This window comes from Mauremys mutica, chromosome 1 (genome assembly GCF_020497125.1).
Source record: "Mauremys mutica isolate MM-2020 ecotype Southern chromosome 1, ASM2049712v1, whole genome shotgun sequence".
NCBI classification, from domain to species: domain Eukaryota; kingdom Metazoa; phylum Chordata; order Testudines; family Geoemydidae; genus Mauremys; species Mauremys mutica.
Window position 1 is genome coordinate 148765078 of NC_059072.1, and position 23732 is coordinate 148788809.

Sequence of the window (23732 nt, forward strand, 5' to 3'; positions counted from 1 at the left end):
ATAGTCCTTGTCACTTCCACAGGATTTCGATGTCGCTAGTTTGTCTTTGATAGTTTCCCATTGGCTTTTCTGGGTTGGTGCAAAGGTTGACAATGGAGCAATACATCGCATAACTGGCTAGCAAGGGACAGGTGGCAATTCCCTCTCACATGAATGGGATGTCCCCACCAAGACCTATGATTGGGGTGACTCACTTTCATTACAATACCATATGGGCATATTTTACCATGTACTTACATTCCTCCTTCAATATGACTCATACACACCTCTCACAGTGATTAGGAGTATCAATAATTTACAAGCTTTTTCCAGTAGAGGTCCCACTGCTATGCTTCCTGAATAAATATCATAAAATCAGTATTAGGTGTGGCAAGTCTGAAAGATCTGAGACAGGAGTTGCTAGTGAATAAGTGACTCCTTTGCCAATTGGCACCAATGAGCTTTTGTCACAGATGCACTGAGCTACACAGTCACACCCTGTGATAATAGAAAGGCCAGCACCTCTCCTAGCTATTGGGTCATTGGTCACCATATCTTCCTTTATTGGGGTGGAAACAAAGCATTGAGTGAGTTCTCTTTCAACTTCAGTTCTTTCCAAATCCTTGGCCTTGGTTAGGATAAATTTACAGTTCTCTGAAGTAGAATCTTTTACAAAACCACGCAACAATATCAGCAGTGTTAATGAGGAATGGCTTCCCAAAACATGCTTTTCTTTAATTTGGTGGCACAGGTCCAGGCAAGGGACTGGATACAGGGCTAGATTAGAATCTGTTAGTTACCAGAGCTGGAGATTCTATTAGAAAATAGGTATTTTTCTGCAACTATTAGACTAACAACACTGATTTCATTTTATACACATTTTTAGCACCTACACAGGATAAATTCAACTAAACCCCCACTTCTATTTCCTTCAACATCTGTCTCGTTAAGGGCAGCATCTCCCATAATATAGGGTAAGTTAGGAGAAATCTTCTGTAGGGCCTGGCTTACAAATGTTTTAGGAACCAAATACATGTGCATTTTACCTACTACAAAATCACCTAATGTGGAATTCTCTCCCCAGATCATCTGAGACAATATTGTCTTCAACAATTGAACTACACATGATCATATGCACTTCCTCCAATTAGCTGGGGTTCTGCTGTTGTTCACCTTTTCTGAGTGGAGATTTTAAATCTCTGCTGTTTCTTTGTTAGCATGTGCAGTAAATTGGAGAGTTCACTCCTGTTGACAGAACTGCACTTGAACTTTCTCCATGTCATCATGGAGGGATGGGGAAAAAGCAAAGCTGAAGTGAGAAATGATGACTTTAGCAAATGGTCATATGTCTTAAATTCTCCAATAAATCTGAGCTACATCCTATCAAACTGAACTAATATCCAATTGGGTGATGAAACAGCCTTCAGGAGAGATAGAATACATGACAACAAAAGTGTCAAGTCAAATTCCGGAGCAGGTTACATCTGATTATTCAGAATCGGGACAAGAGATTCTCCCATCACATTCTCCTCTGATTCATTCAAACATACTTCACTCAGCACTGTCTCAATAGTCAGTTATGTTATTTACAACATTTTTACTATCCTAGCATCCAAATAATTGGGCGAGGTGGGTGTGGGGTGGGAGACAGACACCTTGCCAGAAGTGGCTTTATGAACAGATGGAACCTGCAATTTTAACTCCAAATGATCACACTGTGTTTGAGATCCATTTGAATTCCCCTTCCAGATCTTTGACACTTTTATCTCCAGTCACAATGACTCTGATTTAGGATTAAAGAAGTGAAAGCATCATCTCCAAGCACAGACAGCTGAGAACTGTTCCTCACAGGACACTTTGAGAAGTGCATGGGTAGAATGTGATGAAGATAAACTCTGCATGGCTCAGAAAAAAGGTAACAGTTCTGTAGTGATGGGGAAGGAGGTAATCTCTGAGTCACTCCATCCCCTTCCAGTGTCACAGAGGCTGAAATGACCCCTTTTCCCTCTGCCGCAGCTCCTCTTCATTTACATATAATTTGAAAAGTTCCCAATATAACTGCTCTTCAGCACAACCCAGAGCAACATGAGATCAACTGGAAATGATACAATCTGTATCATTGTTGACTTTAACAATAACTTTGCAATAGAAGGAATGGTATAAATGTGATGCTCTCTCGTTCTGGATAGGAAGGACACACTTGAAATAGTCATGGGACAATGGAGTTGATAGAAAGGACAAATAGATCAACTTTAAAACAGGGTGAATGGCAAAAGGCAAAGATCAGTCACTCATCTGGACAAGCTGAGGGATAACAGTGCAGCAAACAGTTCAAACAGCTTTAAAAGTTAGTATGTGGGAATCAGGAAAAGTATTAAAGAAAAAAGTATGGATAAGCCTTAGAGGTTTTTGTGGTGTTGATATCCCTTGCAGAGTCTCTCATGGCTAACATGGGCTGAGTGCGAACAGAAGGTATTCCCACACTCACTGCATTCATAGGCCCTCTCCTGCGTGGATTCTCTGATGCTTAATAAGGGTTGATCTCTGATTGAAGCTTTTCCCACACTCACTGCATTCATAGGGCCTCTCCCCTGTGTGGATTCTCTGATGTTTAGAAAGGTCTGAGCTGGTAGTGAAGCGTTTCCCACACTCAATGCATTTATAGGGCCTCTCACCTGTGTGGATTCTCTGATGTTGAAAAAGGCACGAGCTGCGACCGAAGGTTTTCCCACACTCGCTGCATCCATAGGGCTTCTCCCCTGTGTGGATTCTCTGATGTTCAGAAAGAGCTGAGCTGAACGTGAAACTTTTCCCACACTCATGGCATTCATAGGGCCTCTCTCCTGTGTGGATTCTCAGATGTTCAGAAAGGGCTGAGCTGCTAGTGAAGCTTTTCCCACACTCACGGCATTCATAGGGCCTCTCCCCTGTGTGGATTGTCTGATGATTTCTAAGGTGTGAACTGTGACTGAAGGTTTGCCCACACTCACAGCATTCATAGGGTCTCTCCCCTGTGTGGATTCTCTGATGGAGAAAAAGGCCTGATCTTTGAGTAAAGTTTTTCCCACACTCACTGCATTCATAGGCCCTCTCCCCTATGTGGATTCTCTGATGTTCAGAAAGGGCCGAGCTGTGATTGAAGCTTTTCCCACACTCACTGCATTCATAGGGCCTCTCCCCTGTGTGGATTGTCTGATGCCTAGTAAGGTGTGATCTCTGAGTGAAGCTTTTCCCACACTCACTGCATTCATAGGGTCTCTCCCCTATGTGGATTTTCTGATGAGTAGTAAGGTTTGAGCTGCAACTGAAGGTTTTCCCACACTTACTGCATTTATAGGGTCGCTCCCCTGTGTGGATTCTCTGATGATTAATGAGGTGTGATCTGCGAGTGAAGTTTTTCCCACACTCACTGCATTCATAGGGCCTCTCTCCTGTGTGGAGTTGCTGATGCTTTATAAGGGCTGAGTAGTCATATACGTTTTTTCCACACTCAGTGCATGTATTTTTTCTCTTTCCCATGAGGATTTCCTGCTGGGTTGTGGTTTCCTTGAGGTCTTTCTGAGTTCCTTGACATGAAATACATTTACCCACTTTCTCCCCTGGATGGTTTCCCTGCTTTCTTTCTGGTCTGTGATGAATCTCACATGATTGTCCCTGCTCATGACTCCTGGACACATTTCTTTCCAATCTTTGCGATAATGCTCTGTGTTTATCCACTTGCTCAACATTTTCCTGCTGAGAATTCTGCTCCTCTTTGTCACATACCATTGCATCACCTGCTGTGATAGAGACAGAAACCTCAAACAGGGATGGAAAGGGAAGACCAAACCATAAAAAGTTCAGGATAGAGGTCAAATAAAAATCAGGAACTGAACTCCCTCAAACTCTTCCCCCAAATGTAGTAGTAGGATTTTATGTTTGTATTTTATATAATTTAGAATGAAGGATAAAGAATAAGAATGTAGCATGTATTAAATGTATAAGTGCAGGGGTTGGCAACCTTTCAGAAGTGCTGTGCCGAATCTTCATTTATTCACTCTAATTTAAAGATTTCACGTGCCAGTAATACATTTTAACGTTTTTTAGAAGGTCTCTTTCTATAAGTCTATAATTTAGAACTAAACTATTCTTGTATGTAAAGTAAATAAGGTTTTTAAAATGTTTTAAAAGCTTCATTTAAAATTAAATTAAACTGCAGAGCCCCCCGGACCGGTGGCCAGGACCTGGGCAGTGAGAATGCCACTGAAAATCAGTTCTTGTGCTGCCTTCGGTACACGTGCCATAGGTTGCCTACCCCTGTATTAGTGTATGATCTGATCATATCCTGCCAGCCACCCTTTTTGAGTAACAGAAAGGAATGGCCTAATGGGCCAACGGGCAGATATACATCAGCCAGAATCTGTGTCTGGACTGATTTCAAGGAAGTAACAGATCTTCGAGGGTCACCAATTTGTTGTAGATTTAGCATTTTAAAATAAGTAAAAGAATGCCGTGATTGTTTTCTTTTGCATTGCAATTTGATCTTCCTGCTCAAAATGTGTGTAAATTAATTCTGGTTTGTGTGTGAATGAGGAATGTGTGTGTTAAGAGGTAAGTGTGAAGGCCATCGTTGAACCAGATGTACAAGGGAGGAACCGGAGACTGACGCAAGGGCGCCAGGAGACTGCAACACGCCCCTATTGAAATGTCAGAGGAGGGCAGATTGATGACTCTAAAGATAAGACAGGCACCTATCAGTGGGGACAAGACAGCTGTGAACAAAACCAGCCTGGGATAACTCCCTGAGGAACTTGATGAAAGAACAAGATAAAGGATGAGAAGGACAATTTAAGAAAAGAAGCACTCGTCAAACAACAATTGATTACAATACGATGGTGCAAAACTCATTGGTCTCAGTGAAGGAAAATCAGTATATAAACAAGGTGCCTTGCCATGAAACACTGGGTTCGACCTGCCAAGACTTGCCCGAAGCATCGTGTCATGACCAATGAAACCTGGCTCCTCCCTACCCACAATCAACCTTGCTGGCCGCTAGATTGATCCGGACTCTGGACTGGTAACTATAACATACACTGGCGGGACCGTATGTTTGTGTGTGGTGTGACTAAATGGAAATACTAATTGTTGTTTCTTCAATAAATGCAGCATATTGACTTTTCCCCTGAAAAAGATCCCATGCGCTTCTTATAAGCATAACATTTTTGATGGAAAATTGCAAAAGGGTGAAGACATGGACTGTGATTGTTGAACACAGTCCCTGGAAAAATCATGGAACAGGTCCTCAAGGAATCAATCCTGAACCACTTAAAGGAGGGGAAAGTGATCAGGAACAGTCAGCATGGATTCACCAAGGGCAAGTCATGCCTGACTAACCTAATTGCCTTCTATGACGAGATAACTGGCTCTGTGGATGAGGGGAAAGCAGTGGATGTACTATTTCTGGACTTTAGCAAAGCTTTTGATACAGTCTCCCACAGTATTCTTGCCAGCAAGTTAAAGAAGTCTGGGCTGGATGAATGGACGGTAAGGTGGATAGAAAACTGGCTAGATGGTCGGGCTCAACGGGTAGTGATCAATGGTTCCATGTCTAGTTGGCAGCCGGTATCAAGTGGAGTGCCCCAAGGGTCGGTGCTGGGGCCGGTTTTATTCAATATCTTCATTAACGATCTGGAGGATGGTGTGGACTGCACCCTTAGCAAGTTTGCAGATGACACTAAACTGGGAGGAGTGGTTGATACGCTGGAGGGTAGGGATAGGATACAGAGGGACCTAGACAAATTAGAGGATTGGGCCAAAAGAAATATGATGAGGTTCAACAAGGACAAGTGCAGAGTCCTGCACTTAGGACGGAAGAATCCCATGCACTGCTACAGACTAGGGACCGAATGGCTGAGCAGCAGTTCTGCAGAAAAGGACCTAGGGGTTACGGTGGACGAAAAGCTGAATATGAGTCAACAGTGTGCCCTTGTTGCCAAGAAGTCTAATGGCATTTTGGGTTGTATAAGTAGGGGCATTTCCAGCAGATCGAGGGATGTGATCATTCCCCTCTACTCAGCACTGGTGAGGCCTCATTTGGAGTACTGTGTCCAGTTTTGGGCCCCACACTACAAGAAAGATGTGGATAAATTGGAGAGAGTCCAGTGGAGGGCAACAAAAATGATTAGGGGGCTGGAGCACATGACTTATGAGGAGAGGCTGAGGGATTTGGGATTGTTTAGTCTGCAGAAGAGAAGAATGAGGGGGGATTTGATAGCTGCTTTCAACTACCTGAAAGGGGGTTCCAAAGAGGATGGATCTAGACTGTTCTCAGTGGTAGAAGATGACAGAACAAGGAGTAATGGTCTCAAGTTGCAGAGGGGGAGGTTTAGGCTGGATATTAGGAAAAACTTTTTCACTAGTAGGGTGGTGAAGAACTGGAATGGGTTACCTAGGGAGGTAGTGGAATCTCCTTCCTTAGAGGTTTTTAAGGTCAGGCTTGACAAAGCCTTGGCTGGGATGATTTAGTTGGGTTTGGTCCTGCTTTGAGCAGGGGGTTGGACTAGATGACCTCCTGAGGTCCCTTCCAACCCTGAGATTCTATGATTCTATGAACATACTGCTAAATATTGCTAAAAGGTATATACCATACGTATAAAGTGATCAACCACTCAGGTGTGAACAGCCTCATTCGTAGAAGATCCAGGCAACAGGGGGAGGATTAGAGTTCTAGCTCCGACCTGTCTGTGGGAGAAAACTATACAGATAAGATATATACAAACTGTCTAGGTATATACACCCCCAGCAGGGGCAGCGAGTCCTATGGGCTCATGGTGCCTGGGCACCAGGAATATTCCTGGCCCAGGGCCCGGCTCCAGCAATGTTTGAGGCTGGGTCTCTCCCTTGGCCCCAACTTCTGCCCGTGGGTCCCCCCAACTCATCGTTTGGGCCATTTAAAACAGACCAGGGCCCCCACTCACCACTGGCAGTGCAGTGGAGCTGAGCGGCTTCCTCCGTGTTCACTCCACGTGTCTGCCGGCTCCTCCCTGCATCCCCATGGCGGGGAGGCTGTGTCCTGACCCAAGTGCCCCTGCAGCCAATGGGAAGCTGTGGGGGCGGTGCCTGGGGGTAGCAGCACATGGAGACTCCTGGCCTGCCCTGCCTAGGAGCCCCAGGTAACCGCTGTTATCTCTCGCCCCCCCCAACAAAAAAAAAGGTGAGAATGGAGTAGTGGGCACTGCCGGAGGGCAGTGTCGTGAAGCAGGTGCCGCCGAGCGGGGAACAACATGGGTCCGAAACCAGCAGAGCAGACAATGGGCGAGACACCACGCACAGAGGGCACTTCATGGCTGGCGAGAGCTAATTCCCAGACTGACCAGCAGGAGGCATCACGGTGGTGAGTCTCGATGCTGCTACACTCTGGCCTGGTCTACACTAGGGTGGGGGGTCGAACTAAGGTACGCGACTTCAGCTACGCGAATAGCGTAGCTGAACTCGAACTACCTTAGTTCGAACTTCTTACCTGTCCAGACGCTGCGGGATCGAAGTCCGCGGCTCCCCCGTCGACTCCGCCACCGCCGTTCACGGTGGTGGAGTTCTGGAGTTGATGGGAGCGCGTTCGGAGTTCGAACTATCGCGTCTAGATTAGACGCGATAGTTCGAACTCCGAGAAGTCAAACGCTACCCGTCGACCCAGCCGGTAAGTATAGACGTACCCTCTGTTAAACTAAACTCTGCAGGATATAGGAGTTTGGGCAGTGTAGTATTTTTTGTCAATGATATTGTGATGATTTCACAATTTTAAAGGAAATGATTGAGGAAAGGGATCAGGAGGGGTGGGGGCTAGTTGAGGAGCCCACCCTCCTTGCTAAACTGGTAGTGGAACAAAGCCTGTGTCCATGAAGAGGGATGGTTCAGCGAGGAAAGCAGGGTTGGGCCCTGAGAAGCAGGTAGGCAACAAATAAAAAAATTGGAAAGCAGGTTGGAAGCCCTAAGGGTATGGTGGCAAAAGAAAAAAAACATAAGTATAGGCCATGGGGAATTCAAATCCCTGGAACAATACTTGGAATGGTGAAATCTGAGTTGATGAAGGTGTCATTTGGGGAGATAAGCAAGTGATTTAAAAAAAAAAGAGAGCGAGAAGTTAACTCTGCAGAGGCTGGAGGGAATAAGCAGTTGAATGTTGTAAAAATGTCAAAAGAAAAGTGGTTTTGGGTTGTTGTTTTTTTTGCAGCCATTCTGAAGGGAAACTGGGCCCTTTTCCAAAGGAAAGTCTGTAAATAAGCCAGGCAAAGAGAAAATCTGATTGAAATCATTTGACTATGAACAATTTAGTCAAATTTGCTAAAAGAACACAATGGGTTTCTACTGGAATGTAACTGCCCCCAAATGTATACAAATGTAATCTATGTACAGCTGTGTAAAAATTAAAAGCAGTGTAGGGAAGGTTAAGGAAAAAAAGTATGTATAAATATATTGTGTAAATATGTGGAGTGTTTAGAACCTAAAGCAACATTTGCGTTTGTAAAATTCTTGTTCTGCAGGTTTAAGATGAATTGGTTTTGTTTTTAAATAATACCACTACAATCCATTTGAATCTTTCATTCAAAGTTGCAAAACCGAGAAACAGTTTTGCCAGACACAGGTAACAAGTGTTGTTTGATTTGGTAGTCAGCGTTTAACCTTTAAGGTACCGTAATGCTTTATAAGTTCACTATCTTTTTAAAAGACCAAAGTCATGGCTGCAGCAGGGCAGTCAAAATCAGGAGAATGGTGGGTGGGAGGGGAGGGAATTCTGGATTTTTTTTGGTTAAAAAAAAAAAAAGAAATTAAAAAATATATACAGCACCCCACACTGAGCCTTAGGCTGGCTCTGTGTAATCAAACTGTCACTTTGCTAAGAGTATATAAAAACTCTGTGAGCACAAAAGAAAGTTAGACCTTATGTAAAAATTAATATGGCTACTGTTATACAAGTTAAACTATGGAAGGAATGTGCATTTTCCCCAAAATATGTGCAGTGTATATTGTAGAAGGGGTAAAAGAAATGCAAACACATACCATGCTACTTAATTAAAATCCTATTAGGGCTCCAGAGGAAGCCACAATAGGTTGTGTTTTTCTTTTTCAGATCGCTGTGTGTTTTAGAAGCAGGAGTGAAAAGTGATCAAAACTCTGGAAGTTGATTGTGTCCCATTTAAGACAGAGTCTCTAAGCTGCTAATGGATTTAAATCCAAAAGCAAGCCAAAAAGTGTCTGTGTTAATGCAAATTACCTAACTGGTAAAGGAAGAAAAGAACTGCCCAAAAATTGTAGCACAAAGAAGTCAAACCAAAGGACAAGACGGGAGACAGGTAGATCAGAGGAAGGTAAGGATACTAGTAGAAATGCCGGCCCCTACCGACGCCCACTCTTTAAGAATACTGCTAGGAGGAGTCAATTTTCTTAGACCTCATCTATAAATATGCTAAAATAATTCACCCATTGTGGAAACTGATAAAAAAAAAGACAAAATGGGAATGTGGAAAAGAGCAGGACTCTGCTTTAACCCTGCTAAAACCGAAGGCTCTCACAGACCCAGCCCTGCGTTTCCCTGATGAATCACAGCCTTTTATTAAAAAACAAATGAATGTTTGGCAGCTAATAACATGGCCATGGCTGCCACACTATTACAGAATATTTAAAAAGGGAACCTTTAAATGGAGGAAAGGTGTCACTCACTAGAATCAAAATGGACAGGCCCTTACTCCATGGTGGATCGCCTTAGCCCATTGGTATACTGCATTTAAAAAATAAAAACGGAAATGGATACGTGTTTCACAAATTAAACTGTTTATATAAACAATGTTTGAATTCTTTGCAGAAAAGGACATCCCAGAACCTGAGCACGAGTTGCTGCTTCACCACCACAATTTTAATCCTTCCAGTGTCACAGAGGCTGAAATGACACTTTTTTTCCCCTGCCCTGCTCCTCTCCATTTACATATAATTTGAAAAGTTCCCAATATAACTGTTCTACAGCACAAACCAGAGCAACATGAGAACAACTGGCAATGATACAATCTGTATCACTGGTGACTCTAACAATAACTTTGCAATGGAGGAATGCTATAAATGTGATGCTCCCTGACTCCTGATAGGAAGGGCACACTAGAATTACTTATGGGACAATAAAATCAGCAAAGAGTCCTGTGGCACCTTATGGGACAATGGAGTTGATAGAAAGGACAAATGGGTCCACCTCAAAACAGGGCAAACTGCAAAAATGGGCCACTCATCTGGGCAAGCTGAGGGATAATGGTGCTGTAAACAGTTCAAACAGCTCTCAAGTTAATATGTGGGAATCAGGAAAATTATTAAAGAAAAAGAAAGTATTGATAGCCCTAGAAATTTTTATGGTGTTGATCTCCCTTGCAGATTCTCTAATGGCTAATATGGGCTGAGTGCCAAGAGGTGGTTTTCTCACACTCACGGCACTGATACGGCCTCTCCCCTGTGCGGATTCTCTGATGGTCAGAAAGGGCTGAGCTCTTAGTGAAGCATTTTCCACACTCACGGAATTTATAGGGCCTCAGCCCTGTGCAGATTCTCTGATGTTTTATAATGGCTGAATAGTTACGTAAGTTTTCCCCACACTCAGTGAATGTATTTTTTCTCTTTCCCCTGAGGATTTCCTGCTGTGTTGTGGTTTCGTTGATGTCCTTCTGAGTTCTCCGACAGGAAAAACATTTACCCACTTTCTCCCCTGGATAGTTTCCCTGCTCTCTTTCTGGTCTGTTATGAATCTCACAGGAGTTTCCCTGCTCATGACTCCTGGACACTTTCCTTTTCGATCTTTGTGATAATGCTCTGTGTTTATCCACTTGCTCAACATTTTCCTGCTGAGAATTCTGCTCCTATTTCTCACATACCATTGCATCACCTGCTGTGATAGAGACAGAAACCTCAAACAGGGATGGAAAGGGGAAGGCCAAACCAAAACAAGTACCGGAGAGGTCAAATAAAAAATCAGGAACTGAACTCCCCCAAACTCTTCCCCCAAATGTAGTAGTAGGATTTTATGTTTGTATTTTATATAATTTAGAATGAAGGATACAGAATAAGAATGTAGCATGTATTAAATGTATTGGTGTATGATTTTATCCTATTCTGCCAGCCACCCTTTTTGAATAACAGAAAGGAATGGCCTAATGGGCCATCGGGTAGAGATACATCAGCCAGAATCTGTGTCTGGACTGATTTCAGGGAAGTAACAGATCTTCGAGGGTCACCAATTTGTTGTAGATTTAGCATTTTAAAATAAGTAAAAGAATGCCATGATTGTTTTCTTTTGCATTGCAATTTGATATTCCCGTTCAAAATGTTCTGCGTAAATTAAATTCTGTTTTGTGTGTGAATGAGAAACGTAGGTATTAAGAGATAAGTGTGAAGGCCATCGCTGAACCAAATGTACCAGGGGGGAACCAAAGACAGATGCAAGGGCACCAGGAGGCTGCAACACACCTCTACTGAAATGTCAAGGAGGCAGATGGACGACTCTAAAGATGAGACAGGCACCTATCAATGGGGACAAGACAGCTCTGATCAAAACCAGCATGGGATAATACCCTGAGGAACTTGATGAAAGAAAAAGATAAAGGATGAGAAGGACAATTTAAGAAAACAAGCATTCATCAAACAACAACTGATTACAGCATGACAGTGCAAAACTCATTGGTCGCAATGAAGGAAAATCACTATATAAACAGGGTGCCTTACCATGAAACTTTGGGTTCATCCTGCCAAGACTTCCCCAGAGAATCATGTTGCAACCAACAGAACCCAGCTCCTCCTACGTGTGATCAACCTAGCTGGCCCCAAGATTGATCTGGACTCTGGACTGGTAACTGTAACATCGACTGGCAGGACAGTGTATGTGTGTGGTGTTATTGAATGCATATGCTAATTGCTGTATCTTCAATAAACACAGTGTATTGCCTTTTCCCCTGAAAAAGATCCTATGTGCTTATTATAAGCATAACACAAATAGGAGATAGGAGGGGATCAATTTGGCCTTCACATCCCATTCAAATTCGCAGTGGGAAGGGAAGAAGCCTCTGCTTGGTGTCTACTAGGACCTACAGCAGGCCTGCACAACTCGTAAAGCAGCGAGGGCCATATTACTCCAAAGAAAACAGCTGAGGGCCAAACCCTCTTGGCCCCGCCAACCCCCCCAAGCGCCAAGCCCCCCCAAAATACAACACCCCCCAGCACTGCCCACCCCATGGAAACAAACCCTCCTTCCCCAGTGCTGCCCCACCGAAACAGCAGTATTGAACCTTGATAATATGTTATAGCGGGCCCCTAAGGTAGTATAATTAAGGTAAAAGAAAAATGTCTTTTTGTTGGAAGTAGAATAAGATCTTTCCCCAACTTGGTAATCAATTGCCCTGTTGAATGAATGAGGTGTAAATGAAGAAGGCGTGGAAGGCAGGACCTCCAGACAGCTGCAACCCTTGGAGAGGGGATGGGAGCCAGATCAGATCAGTAGAACATGTCAGCCACCAACTCGCAGCTCGCCTCCTTAGTCTCCCTCCCCTGCCACGAGCTCACCTGCCCAGCCCCCCCAGCCCACAACTGCCTGCCACACGCCTATTCATCCCCCGTGGGCCGCACAGTTAGCCCACGTGGGCCACATGTTGTGCAGGCCTGATCTACAGGAAACCTAATTTACCCTGAGGATATGACCCCTGCTAGGGACAATAATAAACCGACAGAGCTCCCAAGGGCTTTGTAGGGGTTCCCAGATGTTTCCTTCAGGCACTTACAGATTCTGAGTTGGTTTAATGTTTCCTCACCTGTGCAGGGAGCTCTCAGGATCTCTCTTTCCTCTGAACCCTGGAGGTCTGAGACCCATGACTCTTCTCCTTGTTCCAGCTCGGAGATCACATCAGGTTTGGAAACTGGAAACCCTGCTCAGATGAAAGAAAATAAAGGAGTTCACTTGATTTCATAACTTTGTCATACAAAATAAATCTATTAATTTAACTTCAGTGCTTAGTGTGAGCTGGTGTGCCTGGGGCACTCCTCACTGCCAAGGTTAGGGCAGGCTGAAAAAGGCAGAGCAGATGCTCCTAAAACTGGTGGTTAACACTGAAGTTAAACTCACTGACCAGTCACAAACTGTGCTTCTGATTCTCCAAACTCGTTATTGAGAAGCTGAAAAAAGAAATCACACAGCCCCATTTATTGCATCCCAGTTCTCTGACTCTCTGTAGGTCCAGTACAGTGAGAGGTTATTTAAAAACTCTGTGCACATAGACAAACTGTTCTTCTGACCCCAAAGAGTCAGCCACATCACCAGGTCAGTATAGGTTTGGATCTTACACAAAATACCATGCTGCCTGCCAGTCCTTTAGCATCTAAACTAAAGGTTTTTTGTAAAAGAAAGAAAAAAGAAGGGAGTTGTCAAATGGGAAAGCAGTCAGATACATTCCAAAATCTATACATCAGGTTCTTAGCAGTATTGGTGAGATGCTGGCTTGAAAGTCCATCTGGAACACAGCCACAGTTTGGATGGGTCATTCAGTCCTTTGTTCAAGGCTTCAGTTTGTAGAAAAGTTGCTCCAGAGGGTCTGAAGACAAAATGGAGATGATGCAGCTGCCCTTTATATTCCTTTGGTCTTGTAGCGTCTACTTCCTGTGTCCCAAACACAAGTTTCATAGCACATGGCATGGAAGAGCCTTGGAGTTCTCATTACACAGGCTGTGACGCTCGTACACAGGAGTGGGGCAGATTGACCTGGGAATGTTGCAGGGGAGTTTTACTGGGACTGTCTGCATTAGGGATGGGATAGCAGGGGATGACTTCACTTGAGGGATGATACCTGAGCCTGTAACCTGAGCCAGGAGGGGGGTTGGAGCCAGGGGAACTGGACACGTTTGCCTGGGAAACTGGACAAAGGCTGGAGGAGGAGCCGGGGGGAAGGCTGGGTGAGACTGCTGGAGGGGGTTTTCAGTTTGCAGCAGTCTGGGGAAGCAGAGGGAACCCCAAGGCTGGGGTCTAAACTCCCTGTTCCCTTCACCCCCCCAGCCCAAAGGGACCTGACTGAGGGGTCCTGGTTGTACCTACAAGCTCTGTTTGGGACTGTGTTCCTGTCATCTAATAAACCTTCTGGTTTACTGGCTGGCTGAGAGTCATGGTGAATAAAAGGAAGTGAGGGTGTAGGGCTCTGACTCCCCCATACTCCGTGACAAGTGGTGGCAGTGGTGGGCTTCCTGCAGTAAATGGAAGCCCACCACTGCCACTGCCACAGTAAGCAGTAAAACAAAGGGGGATTGATGGGGACCGGTGTGCTGAAGATTCAGAGAGGAGCGGTTTTGGGGGGCGGAGGAGCTACGCTTAACCCCTGGGAGTGTGTAAGCAGCGAGAAGGACTGCAGTAATGGGGTCCCCCTGGGGACTGTGGTGAGTAGGCTCGGGGCAGAGTCAGCTGTGGCTTGACCCTGGGAGAGAGGTGGTGACCTGGAAAAGATCTGGCACACTAGGGGTTCCTCCTGGAAACTGTGGGGAGCTGAGAGCACACAGGCCTGTGAGTGGCCAGCTGGAAGATGTATAAGAAGCACCTTAAGAGCGACCTCGTCGAGCTGTGCAGGCAAAGGTGGCTGCGCATTGGGAGGCTCACCAAAGAACAGGTGATTGCCCAGCTGGAGGAGGATCGGTTGGAGGAGCCTGTCCCTGTCTCTGAGGGAAGCAGCCCGCAGATGAAGGGCAGGCACCAGTATCTGTCCCATCTGGGAGTGATCAGAGAGCTGCTGAGGGCATTCCAGGACTCCTCCTACCTATTCCTAGGGAAAGGGCTGGGAAGGGCCCAGCAAATACCGAGGGCACCATGACCCCAGCAGCCATAGCCACTGCCATCACTGAGCTATGCAAGAAGGGGAAGCCAGACAAAGTGGTCTGGACCAGGGAGTGCCAGACGGCGCTCTATGCGCTGAAGGAGGCTCTGGTCAGTGGCCCAGTTCTGGCAAACCCAGACTTTGACAAGCCCTTTATGGTGTTCACCGATGCCTCAGACAGGGGACTGGGGGCAGTGTTAATGCAAGATGATGAAAAGGGGGAGATGTACCCCACTGTGTACTTGAGCAAGAAGTTCCTACCCCAGGAGCAAAACTACATGGCCATTGAGAAGGAATGCCTGGCTGTGGTGTGGGCCTTTAAGAAATTAGAGCCATATCATAGAATCTCAGGGTTGGAAGGGACCTCAGGAGGTCATCTAGTCCAACCCCCTGCTCAAAGCAGGACCAAACCCAACTAAATCATCCCAGCCAGGGCTTTGTCAAGCCTGACCTTAAAAACCTCAAAGGAAGGAGATGCCACCACCTCCCTAGGTAACCCATTCCAGTTCTTCACCACCCTACTAGTGAAAAAGTTTTTCCTAATGTGCAACCTAAACCTCCCCCTCTGCAACTTGAGACCATTACTCCTTGTTCTGTCATCTTCTACCACTGAGAACAGTCTAGATCCATCCTCTTTGGAACCCCCTTTCAGGTAGTTGAAAACAGCTATCAAATCCCCCCTCATTCTTCTCTTCTGCAGACTAAACAATCTCAGTTCCCTCAGCCTCTCCACATAAGTCATGTGTTCCAGCCGCCTAATCATTTTTGTTGCCATCCGCTGGACTCTCTCCAATTTATCCACATCCTTCCTGTAGTGTGGGGCCCAAAACTGGACACAGTATTCCAAATGAGGCCTCACCAGTGCTGAGTAGAGGGGAATGATCACATCCCTCGATCTGCTGGAAATGCCCCTACTTATACAACCCAAAATGCCATTAGACTTCTTGGCAACAAGGGCACACTGTTGACTCATATTCAGCTTTTCGTCCACCGTAACCCCTAGGTCCTTTTCTGCAGAACTGCTGCCCAGCCATTCGGTCCCTAGTCTGTAGCAGTGCATGGGATTCTTCCGTCCTAAGTGCAGGACTCTGCACTTGTCCTTGTTGAACCTCATCATATTTCTTTTGGCCCAATCCTCTAATTTGTCTAGGTCCCTCTGTATCCTATCCCTACCCTCCAGCGTTCAATCACTCCTCCCAGTTTAGTGTCATCTGCAAACTTGCTAAGGGTGCAGTCCACACCATCCTCCAGATCATTAATGAAGACATTGAACAAAACCGGCCCCAGCACCGACCCTTGGGGCACTCCACTTGATACCGGCTGCCAACTAGACATGGAACCATTGATCACTACCCGTTGAGCCCGACCATCTAGCCAGTTTTCTATCCACCTTACTGTCCATTCATCCAGCCCATACTTCTTTAACTTGCTGGCAAGAATACTGTGGGAGACTGTATCAAAAGCTTTGCTAAAGTCCAGAAATAGCACATCCACTGCTTTCCCCTCATCCACAGAGCCAGTTATCTCATCATAGAAGGCAATTAGATTAGTCAGGCATGACTTGCCCTTGGTGAATCCATGCTGACTGTTCCTGATCACTTTCCCCTCCTTTAAGTGGTTCAGAATTGATTCCTTAAGGACCTGTTCCATGATTTTTCCAGGGACTGAGGTGAGACTGACTGGCCTGTAGTTCCCTGGATCTTCCTTTTTCCCTTTTTTAAAGATGGGCACTACATTAGCCTTTTTCCAGTCATCCGGGACCTCCCCTGATCGCCATGATTTTTCAAAGATAATGGCCAATGGCTCTGCAATCTCATCGGCCAACTCCTTTAGCACCCTCGGATGCAGCGCATCCGGCCATATGGACTTGTGCTCGTCCAGCTTTTCTAAATAGTCCCGAACTACTTCTTTCTCCACAGAGAGCTGGTCACCTCCTCCCCATACCGTGCTGCAGAGTGCAGCTGTCTGGGAGCTGACCTTGTCTGTGAAGACAGAAGCAAAAAAAGCATTGAGTACACTAGCTTTCTCCACATCCTCTGTCACTAGGTTCCCTCCCTCATTCAGCAAGGGGCCCACACTTTCCTTGACTTTGATCACTACCCGTTGAGCCCGACCATCTAGCCAGTTTTCTATCCACCTTACCGTCCATTCATCCAGCCCATACTTCTTTAACTTGCTGGAAAGATTACTGTGGGAGACTGTATCAAAGGCTTTGCTAAAGTCCAGAAATAGCACATCCACTGCTTTCCCCTCATCCACAGAGCCAGTTATCTCATCATAGAAGGCAATTAGGTTAGTCAGGCATGACTTGCCCTTGGTGAATCCATGCTGATTCTATTTCTATTTGGGCGACACTTCATCATGTACACAGACCACTCTCTCCTGACCTGGCTACACCAGATGAAAGGAGCCAATGTCGAGCTCCTGAGGTGGAGCCTGCTCCTGCAAGATTATGATATGGACGTGGTCCATAGGAAGGAGAGTGCCAACATGATAATGGATGTGTTGTCCAGACAGGTGGCACTGAACTTCCCCAGGTCAAATGACTCTGCTCAGTTCAGTCTCGAAGGGGGGGAGAGACATGACACAATAGGGAGTGTGGCAGATTGATCTGGAAATGTTGGAGGGGAGTTTTACTGTGACTGTCTGCATTGGGGATGGGATAGCAGGGGGGGATGTAACCTGAGCCAGGAGGTGGGTTGGGGCCAGGTGACACATTTGCCCGGGAAGAACTGCGAAGAGCCGGGGGAAGGCTGGGTGAGACTGCTGGAGGGGGTTTTCAGTTTGCAGCAGTCTGGGGAAGCAGAGGAAACCCCAAGGCTGGGGTCTAAGCTCTTTGCCTCCCCACCACTGCCCCGAGGGAGCTGACTGAGGGGTCCTGGTTGTACCTACAAGCTCTGTTTGGGACTGTGTTCCTGTCGCAGGAAGTGAGGGTGCAGGGCCCTGACTCCCCCACACGCCGTGACACGGGCATGCCCCTGCATGTCTTGCTGACTCAATAGGTGTATCCAATTAGTTCTTTCCCTGGGTTCATTGTACAGCTGATGACCCTGGATGGGCCATCAAACAGGCTAGGCAGTGCTGATGCCAATATGTCTAGGGGTGTCACCCAGAAACGCTGCACAAGTCTGGAAATACAGATATACCCTACATATCTATAACTCAGAATACAAAGGTGATACAAATATAGAAACAAAATGATCACACTTGGAAAATCATAACATTTTCACTGACACCTTACATGGCATATCTAGCACAATTAATTGCAATAATTTTACTAATAAAATAGTAATACAAAGTATCTCACAATTCCATATAGTGTCACACTTAGTAAAATGGTGAATTCCCAGGGCCAGCTCCCCAGGTCATTGAAGATGCCAAACACTTTGCTTCTGAGGGATTGAAATACCCACATATCTGCTGGGAACACACAGACAGACAGACACGGTGTCAGTCTGTACTCCTATGTTCACTCTTCTAAAAAATTATGACCAATTTTGTACATAATATGGCTTGTGCGGTATCATTAGAAAACACAATCTACTGAATATTATCCTCCTGTTAAAATGTGTAGCAACACTGTATGTAAAGATTTTACAGTATGATATTACTGAAAAAGTTACAATTCTGGGGAACACCCACAGACCAGTTCCTCAGAGACAGCAAGGCAAACAGCTGGTCAAAGAGCCATTCTCAGGCAGGGGAAGGTGTGAAGACGACATTTACATTCCATCATGGGGACCACTTGAAGCTCGTATCTTCAACAGACAGCCTGGCACCATGACTCAGCTGAGACTGAAGTTGTTTCTAATAAAGGATTGAATTACAGAAAGGTGAGGAAAATGCTTGAGACTCTCTCTCTCTCCCCTTTCCCTCTGCTCATGATAACTCCTGAAGAGCTGAACTTGGGCAGCAGGGGCGGGATAGGGGGGGTCCTGGCTGAAAGGAAAGCCAGGCTATCTCAGCATATGGTGAGAAACATTTGCTTTCAATCCGTTTTAGCTTGTTAACTTAGACGCTAGTTTTTATCTTGTATTTCTTTTCTAACCAATTCTGACTTTTATGCCTCATTACCTTAGTAACTTGAAATCTTCTTTTCCCTGGTAGTTAATCTTGGTTTATTGTTTATCTAACCAGTGTGGTTGGATTAAAGTGTGTTGGATACTCCATTTGGGATAACAAGACTGGTACATGTCATTTTCCACTGATAAAATGACAGACTTCATATGAGCTTGCGTTGTTCAGTAGTGTGCTGGACAGGGAAAGATGCACATTTCTGGGGGAAGTCTGGGAACAGAGAATTTTCTGGGGTTCCCCTGTGGTGTACTGTAATTCGTGAGTCACTGACTAGCAGCACTCAATACTGTTTAGCTGGGAGCGAGTTACATGCTGGAGACTGTGTGTTAACTGCCCAGGAGTGGCTGTTCTCACAGTAAAGCAGGGTAAAAGGCACCCCAGCTTGGGAAACTGAGGGGAAACAGCTGTTCAACAGTCCAGATTGCATTGTGGTTAATGTCACAGACATTCAATTTCAAAGAGTCTCCTAAAACACAGAGAAAGTAAATCCATGTCCCAAAAATTGAAGTCTCCAGAGAGAGGGCAAGTCTCCCTGGCACTGCTTCTTGCTGACAGAGAGGTCCAGAGACAATGAGAGACTCCTGGGGAAGCTGGGAACTGTAAGCATGGGCTGGTGGGGTTCAGTGGAGAAAGGGAACAGGAAGGGCAGGGATATTACTGAATGCAGGATCTCAGCAGTACTAGATGTCAGGAGAGCACATAGTGCAGCCCATTGAAAAACATAATCCCAACTATACATACAAAATGATGGGGTCTAAATTAGCTGTTTCCACTGAAGAGAAGGATCTTGAAGTAATTGTGCATAGTTCTCTGAAAACATCCACTCAAGGCACAGAGGCAGTCAAAAAAACCCACCCAGAATATTGGAAATCGTTAAGAAAGGTAATAAGACAGAAAATATATTGCCTTTATATAAATCCATGGTACGCCCACATCTTGAATACTGCATGCAGATGGGGTCACTCCATCTCAAAAAAGATATATTGGAATTGGAAAAGGTTCAGAAAAGGGCAAAAAAATGATTAGGGGTATGGAACAGCTTCTGTATGTGGAGAGATTAAAAAGTCTAGGACTTTTCATCTTGGAAAAGAGATAAGGGGGGTATGAGAGAAGTCTATAAATCATGACTGGTGTGGAGAAAGTAAATAAGGAAGTGTTATTTACTCCTTCTCATAACACAAAGACTAGGAATCACCAAATGAAATTAATAGGCAGCAGGTATAACACAAACAAAATGAATTATTTCTTCACACAACAGTCAACCTGTGTAACTCTAACAAAGGATGTTGTGAAGGCCAAGACTATAACAGGGTTAAAAAAAAAAAAAAAGAAATTCATGGAGGACAGATCCATCAATGGCTATTAGCTAGGATGGGCAGGGATGGTGTCCCTAGCCTCTGTTTGCCATAAGCTGGGAATGAGTGACAGGAGATTCATCACTTGATGATTCCCTGTTCTGTTCATTCCCCCTGGGACACCTAGCATTGGCCACTGTCAGAAGACAGGGTACTGGGCTAGATGGACCTTTGGTCAGACCCAGTATGGCTGTTCTTATGTACTAGAATCCTGTGGCAACTTATAGACTAACAGACGTTTTGCAGCATGAGCTTTCGTGGGTGAATACCCACTTCTTCGGATGCAAGTGGTGGAAATTTCCAGGGGCAGGTATATATAAGCAAGCAAGAAGCAAGCTAGAGATAACGAGGTTAGATCAATCAGGGAGGATGAGGCCCTGTTCTAGCAGTTGAGGTGTGAAAACCAAGGGAGGAGAAACTGGTTCTGTAATTGGCAAGCCATTCACAGTCTTTGTTTAATCCTGAGCTGATGGTGTCAAATTTGCAGATGAACTGGAGCTCAGCAGTTTCTCTTTGAAGTCTGGTCCTAAAGTTTTTTTGCTGCAGGATGGCCACCTTAAGGTTGGCATCTGAAGAAGTGGGTATTCACCCACGAAAGCTCATGCTGCAAAACGTCTGTTAGTCTATAAGGTGCCACAGGACTCTTTGCTGCTTCTACAGAACCAGACTAACACGGCTACCCCTCTGATACTTGACACCTTAAGATCTGCTACTGTGTGGCCAGGGAGGTTGAAGTGTTCTCCTACAGGTTTTTGTATATTGCCATTCCTAATGTCTGATTTGTGTCCATTTATCCTTTTCCTTAGAGACTGTCCAGTTTGGCCGATGTACATAGCAGAGGGGCATTGCTGGCATATGATGGCATATATAGCATTGGTGGACGTGCAGGTGAATGAACCGGTGATGGTGTGGCTGATCTGGTTAGGTCCTGTGATGGTGTTGCTGGTGTAGATTCATCTCCAGTTCATCTGCAAATTTGACACCATCAGCTCAGGATTAAACAAAGACTGTGAATGGCTTGCCAATTACAGAACCAGTTTCTCCTCCCTTGGTTTTCACACCTCAACTGCTAGAACAGGGCCTCATCCTCCCTGATTGATCTAACCTCATTATCTCTAGCTTGCTTCTATATACCTGCCCCTGGAAATTTCCACCACTTGCATCCGAAGAAGTGGGTATTCACCCACGAAAGCTCATGCTGCAAAACGTCTGTTAGGGCTTGGCTACACTTACAAATTTGCAGCACTGCAGCAGGGTGTGAAAACACACCCTCTCCAGCGCTGCAAATTGCGGCGCTGCAAAGCGCCAGTGTGGTCAAAGCCCCAGCGCTGGGAGAGCTCCCAGCGCTGTACGTTATTCCCCACAGGGAGGTGGAGTACGGACAGCGCTGGGAGAGCTTTCTCCCAGTGCTGGCGCTTTGACTACACTTAGCGCTTCAAAGCGCTGCCACGGCAGCGCTTTGAAGTGCAAGTGTAGCCAAAGCCTTAGTCTATAAGGTCCCACAGGATTCTTTGCTGCTTCTACAGAACCAGACTAACACGGCTACCCCTCTGATACTTATGTACTAGGGAACTTAGTGAGTCCAGTGTAATGGGAGGGAGTAGGAAAATCCCTGGGTGTGGAGAACACTGGGAAATTAGAAGCTATAATTCAGGAGCAACAGACTCTATTTAGTCTGGAAAAGCAGAATGTGAAAAATAAGAATCAGGTCATGTAATTTAAGGAATAGAGCCAGAAGAAAAGCGAGATTGTGGCTATTACACACGGTGATAGGGGAGCAAGACTCTCCATGTCTCAGGAAGTTTCACTACCAACCTAAGCCATTTTCACAAGCTGGGGTGCAATCCAGAGCAGTGAGGAGCTGTGTGATCTGTAATCCTGGGTGAGATTCAATGTTCTGCAGCTGGAGCTCCCTGTCTGGATACCCCCAGCCAGCAGTCAAGGATGCACTGTCTGTGTGATAAGTAACCCTGGACTGGCAGCTCTGACTCCTACAGCCTGCTTATTACACCCCAAGAAAATTCTGGTTTGGGTAAAGAAGACTCAGGGTTTGAGAGAAGGTCTGGGGTGGGAAGCTTCTGTTGGTTATGCCTGGACCTAACCCCCAGTTTTACTTATGCAAACAGGAGATATTTGACACTGTGCGATACTGTTCCTGTGCTCTGTTCCCAAAGTGTTCTGCAGCAGGGGATGGTCTCTGGCAGTGTGTGTGTCACTGGCATATTGGGGCGATGCTGAAACAGGACAGAGGAGAGGTGGCATTGTGGGGCTGGTGTGAACCTTATCTCTTCTTTTCCCCTTCCAAGAACTGAGGGAACAGTAACCCTTACCCAGCAAGGTCACATTCTCATAGTGCTCCTGCATGACGTCTCTGTAGAGGGCTCTCTCAGTGGGATCCAGCAGAGCCCCCTCTTCCCTGGTGAAATACACAGCCACCTCCTCGAAGGTCACCGGCCCCTGAAACAGCAAGAGCCCAACACTCAGGACCTGCTGCACCACTCACAACCCCATTGTTCATGGGGGACAGGAGCCAAACAGAAGCTCTGGGTAGCTCGCAGTCAACAGAATCTCACCCCACCCCACTCAGAGCATCCAGAAAACACCAGGGTGAGGGGATGAAGAGACAGCCCCTTGTCTCTCCCAGCAGATCCATCATACACCTACTAACCACAGACTCATACAGGAGATGGAGCCCCTAGCAGGGTCCAGGGAGAGCTCCCTGGTAGGAAGCCCAACGCCCTCCTCATTCTGAGGAGCTGGATATGAAGGGAGGGGAATCTCCCCTAAACCTGACTAGTGGGTGCCCCTTCATATCTCACAGCAGCCGCTGGTTAGGCTCCAGCACTATGAATCTGGTCAGTTTTCCTAGCCCCATGTAGGTGGGTTATTTTCTGTTAAAAAATTAGGGCATTTCCACCGCCACCAAACCTCATGGGTCTGTTCCCAGAATCTAGGCCACTTACCAGTATTAAACAACTCCCAGCAAGTTTGCCCCTCCTGCCAGACTAAGCCCACAGAGACATTTTTAACCTCCCTTCTCCCTCCCCCGCATCCCATAACTAAGTCTCTGAACACAAGGCTAGAAAAGAGCAGAACCAAAGGAGTCACTTTCGACAATTCCTTCTGACACTGACCCCATGGCAGCCACACCCCAGCAGGAGGTATATGGAGTCAGGAACTGGGTTTTCCTGTCTGAGCCTCATCTTGTCCACAGGAAAGTGACTCTACCCAGGGTGCAGTAATACATCTGTCTGGGCAGATTAGAGATCTGGAAATCTCTCTCAAAACTCTTCTCTCCCATTGCCCCTTTCAATCTCTCTTTCTCCTTCTATCTCCTTTTCCCTGTCCCCTCTCCCTGCCCATCTGATAGGAAAGTCCCATTCCTGGGTTGTTTGCTCCCCCATGGCTGGATTTACTCCTGCAATTGCTAATGGGAGGAGAAATGACCGGGAGGGCTATTCGTGTAGAG

At 45.9% G+C, this 23732-nt stretch overlaps 1 pseudogene; it reads right to left on the reverse strand.

Moving 5' to 3' along the window:
• Window positions 1–1286: 1286 nt before the first annotated feature.
• LOC123356257 lies at window positions 1287–22647 on the reverse strand (annotated as a pseudogene).
• Window positions 22648–23732: the final 1085 nt, after the last annotated feature.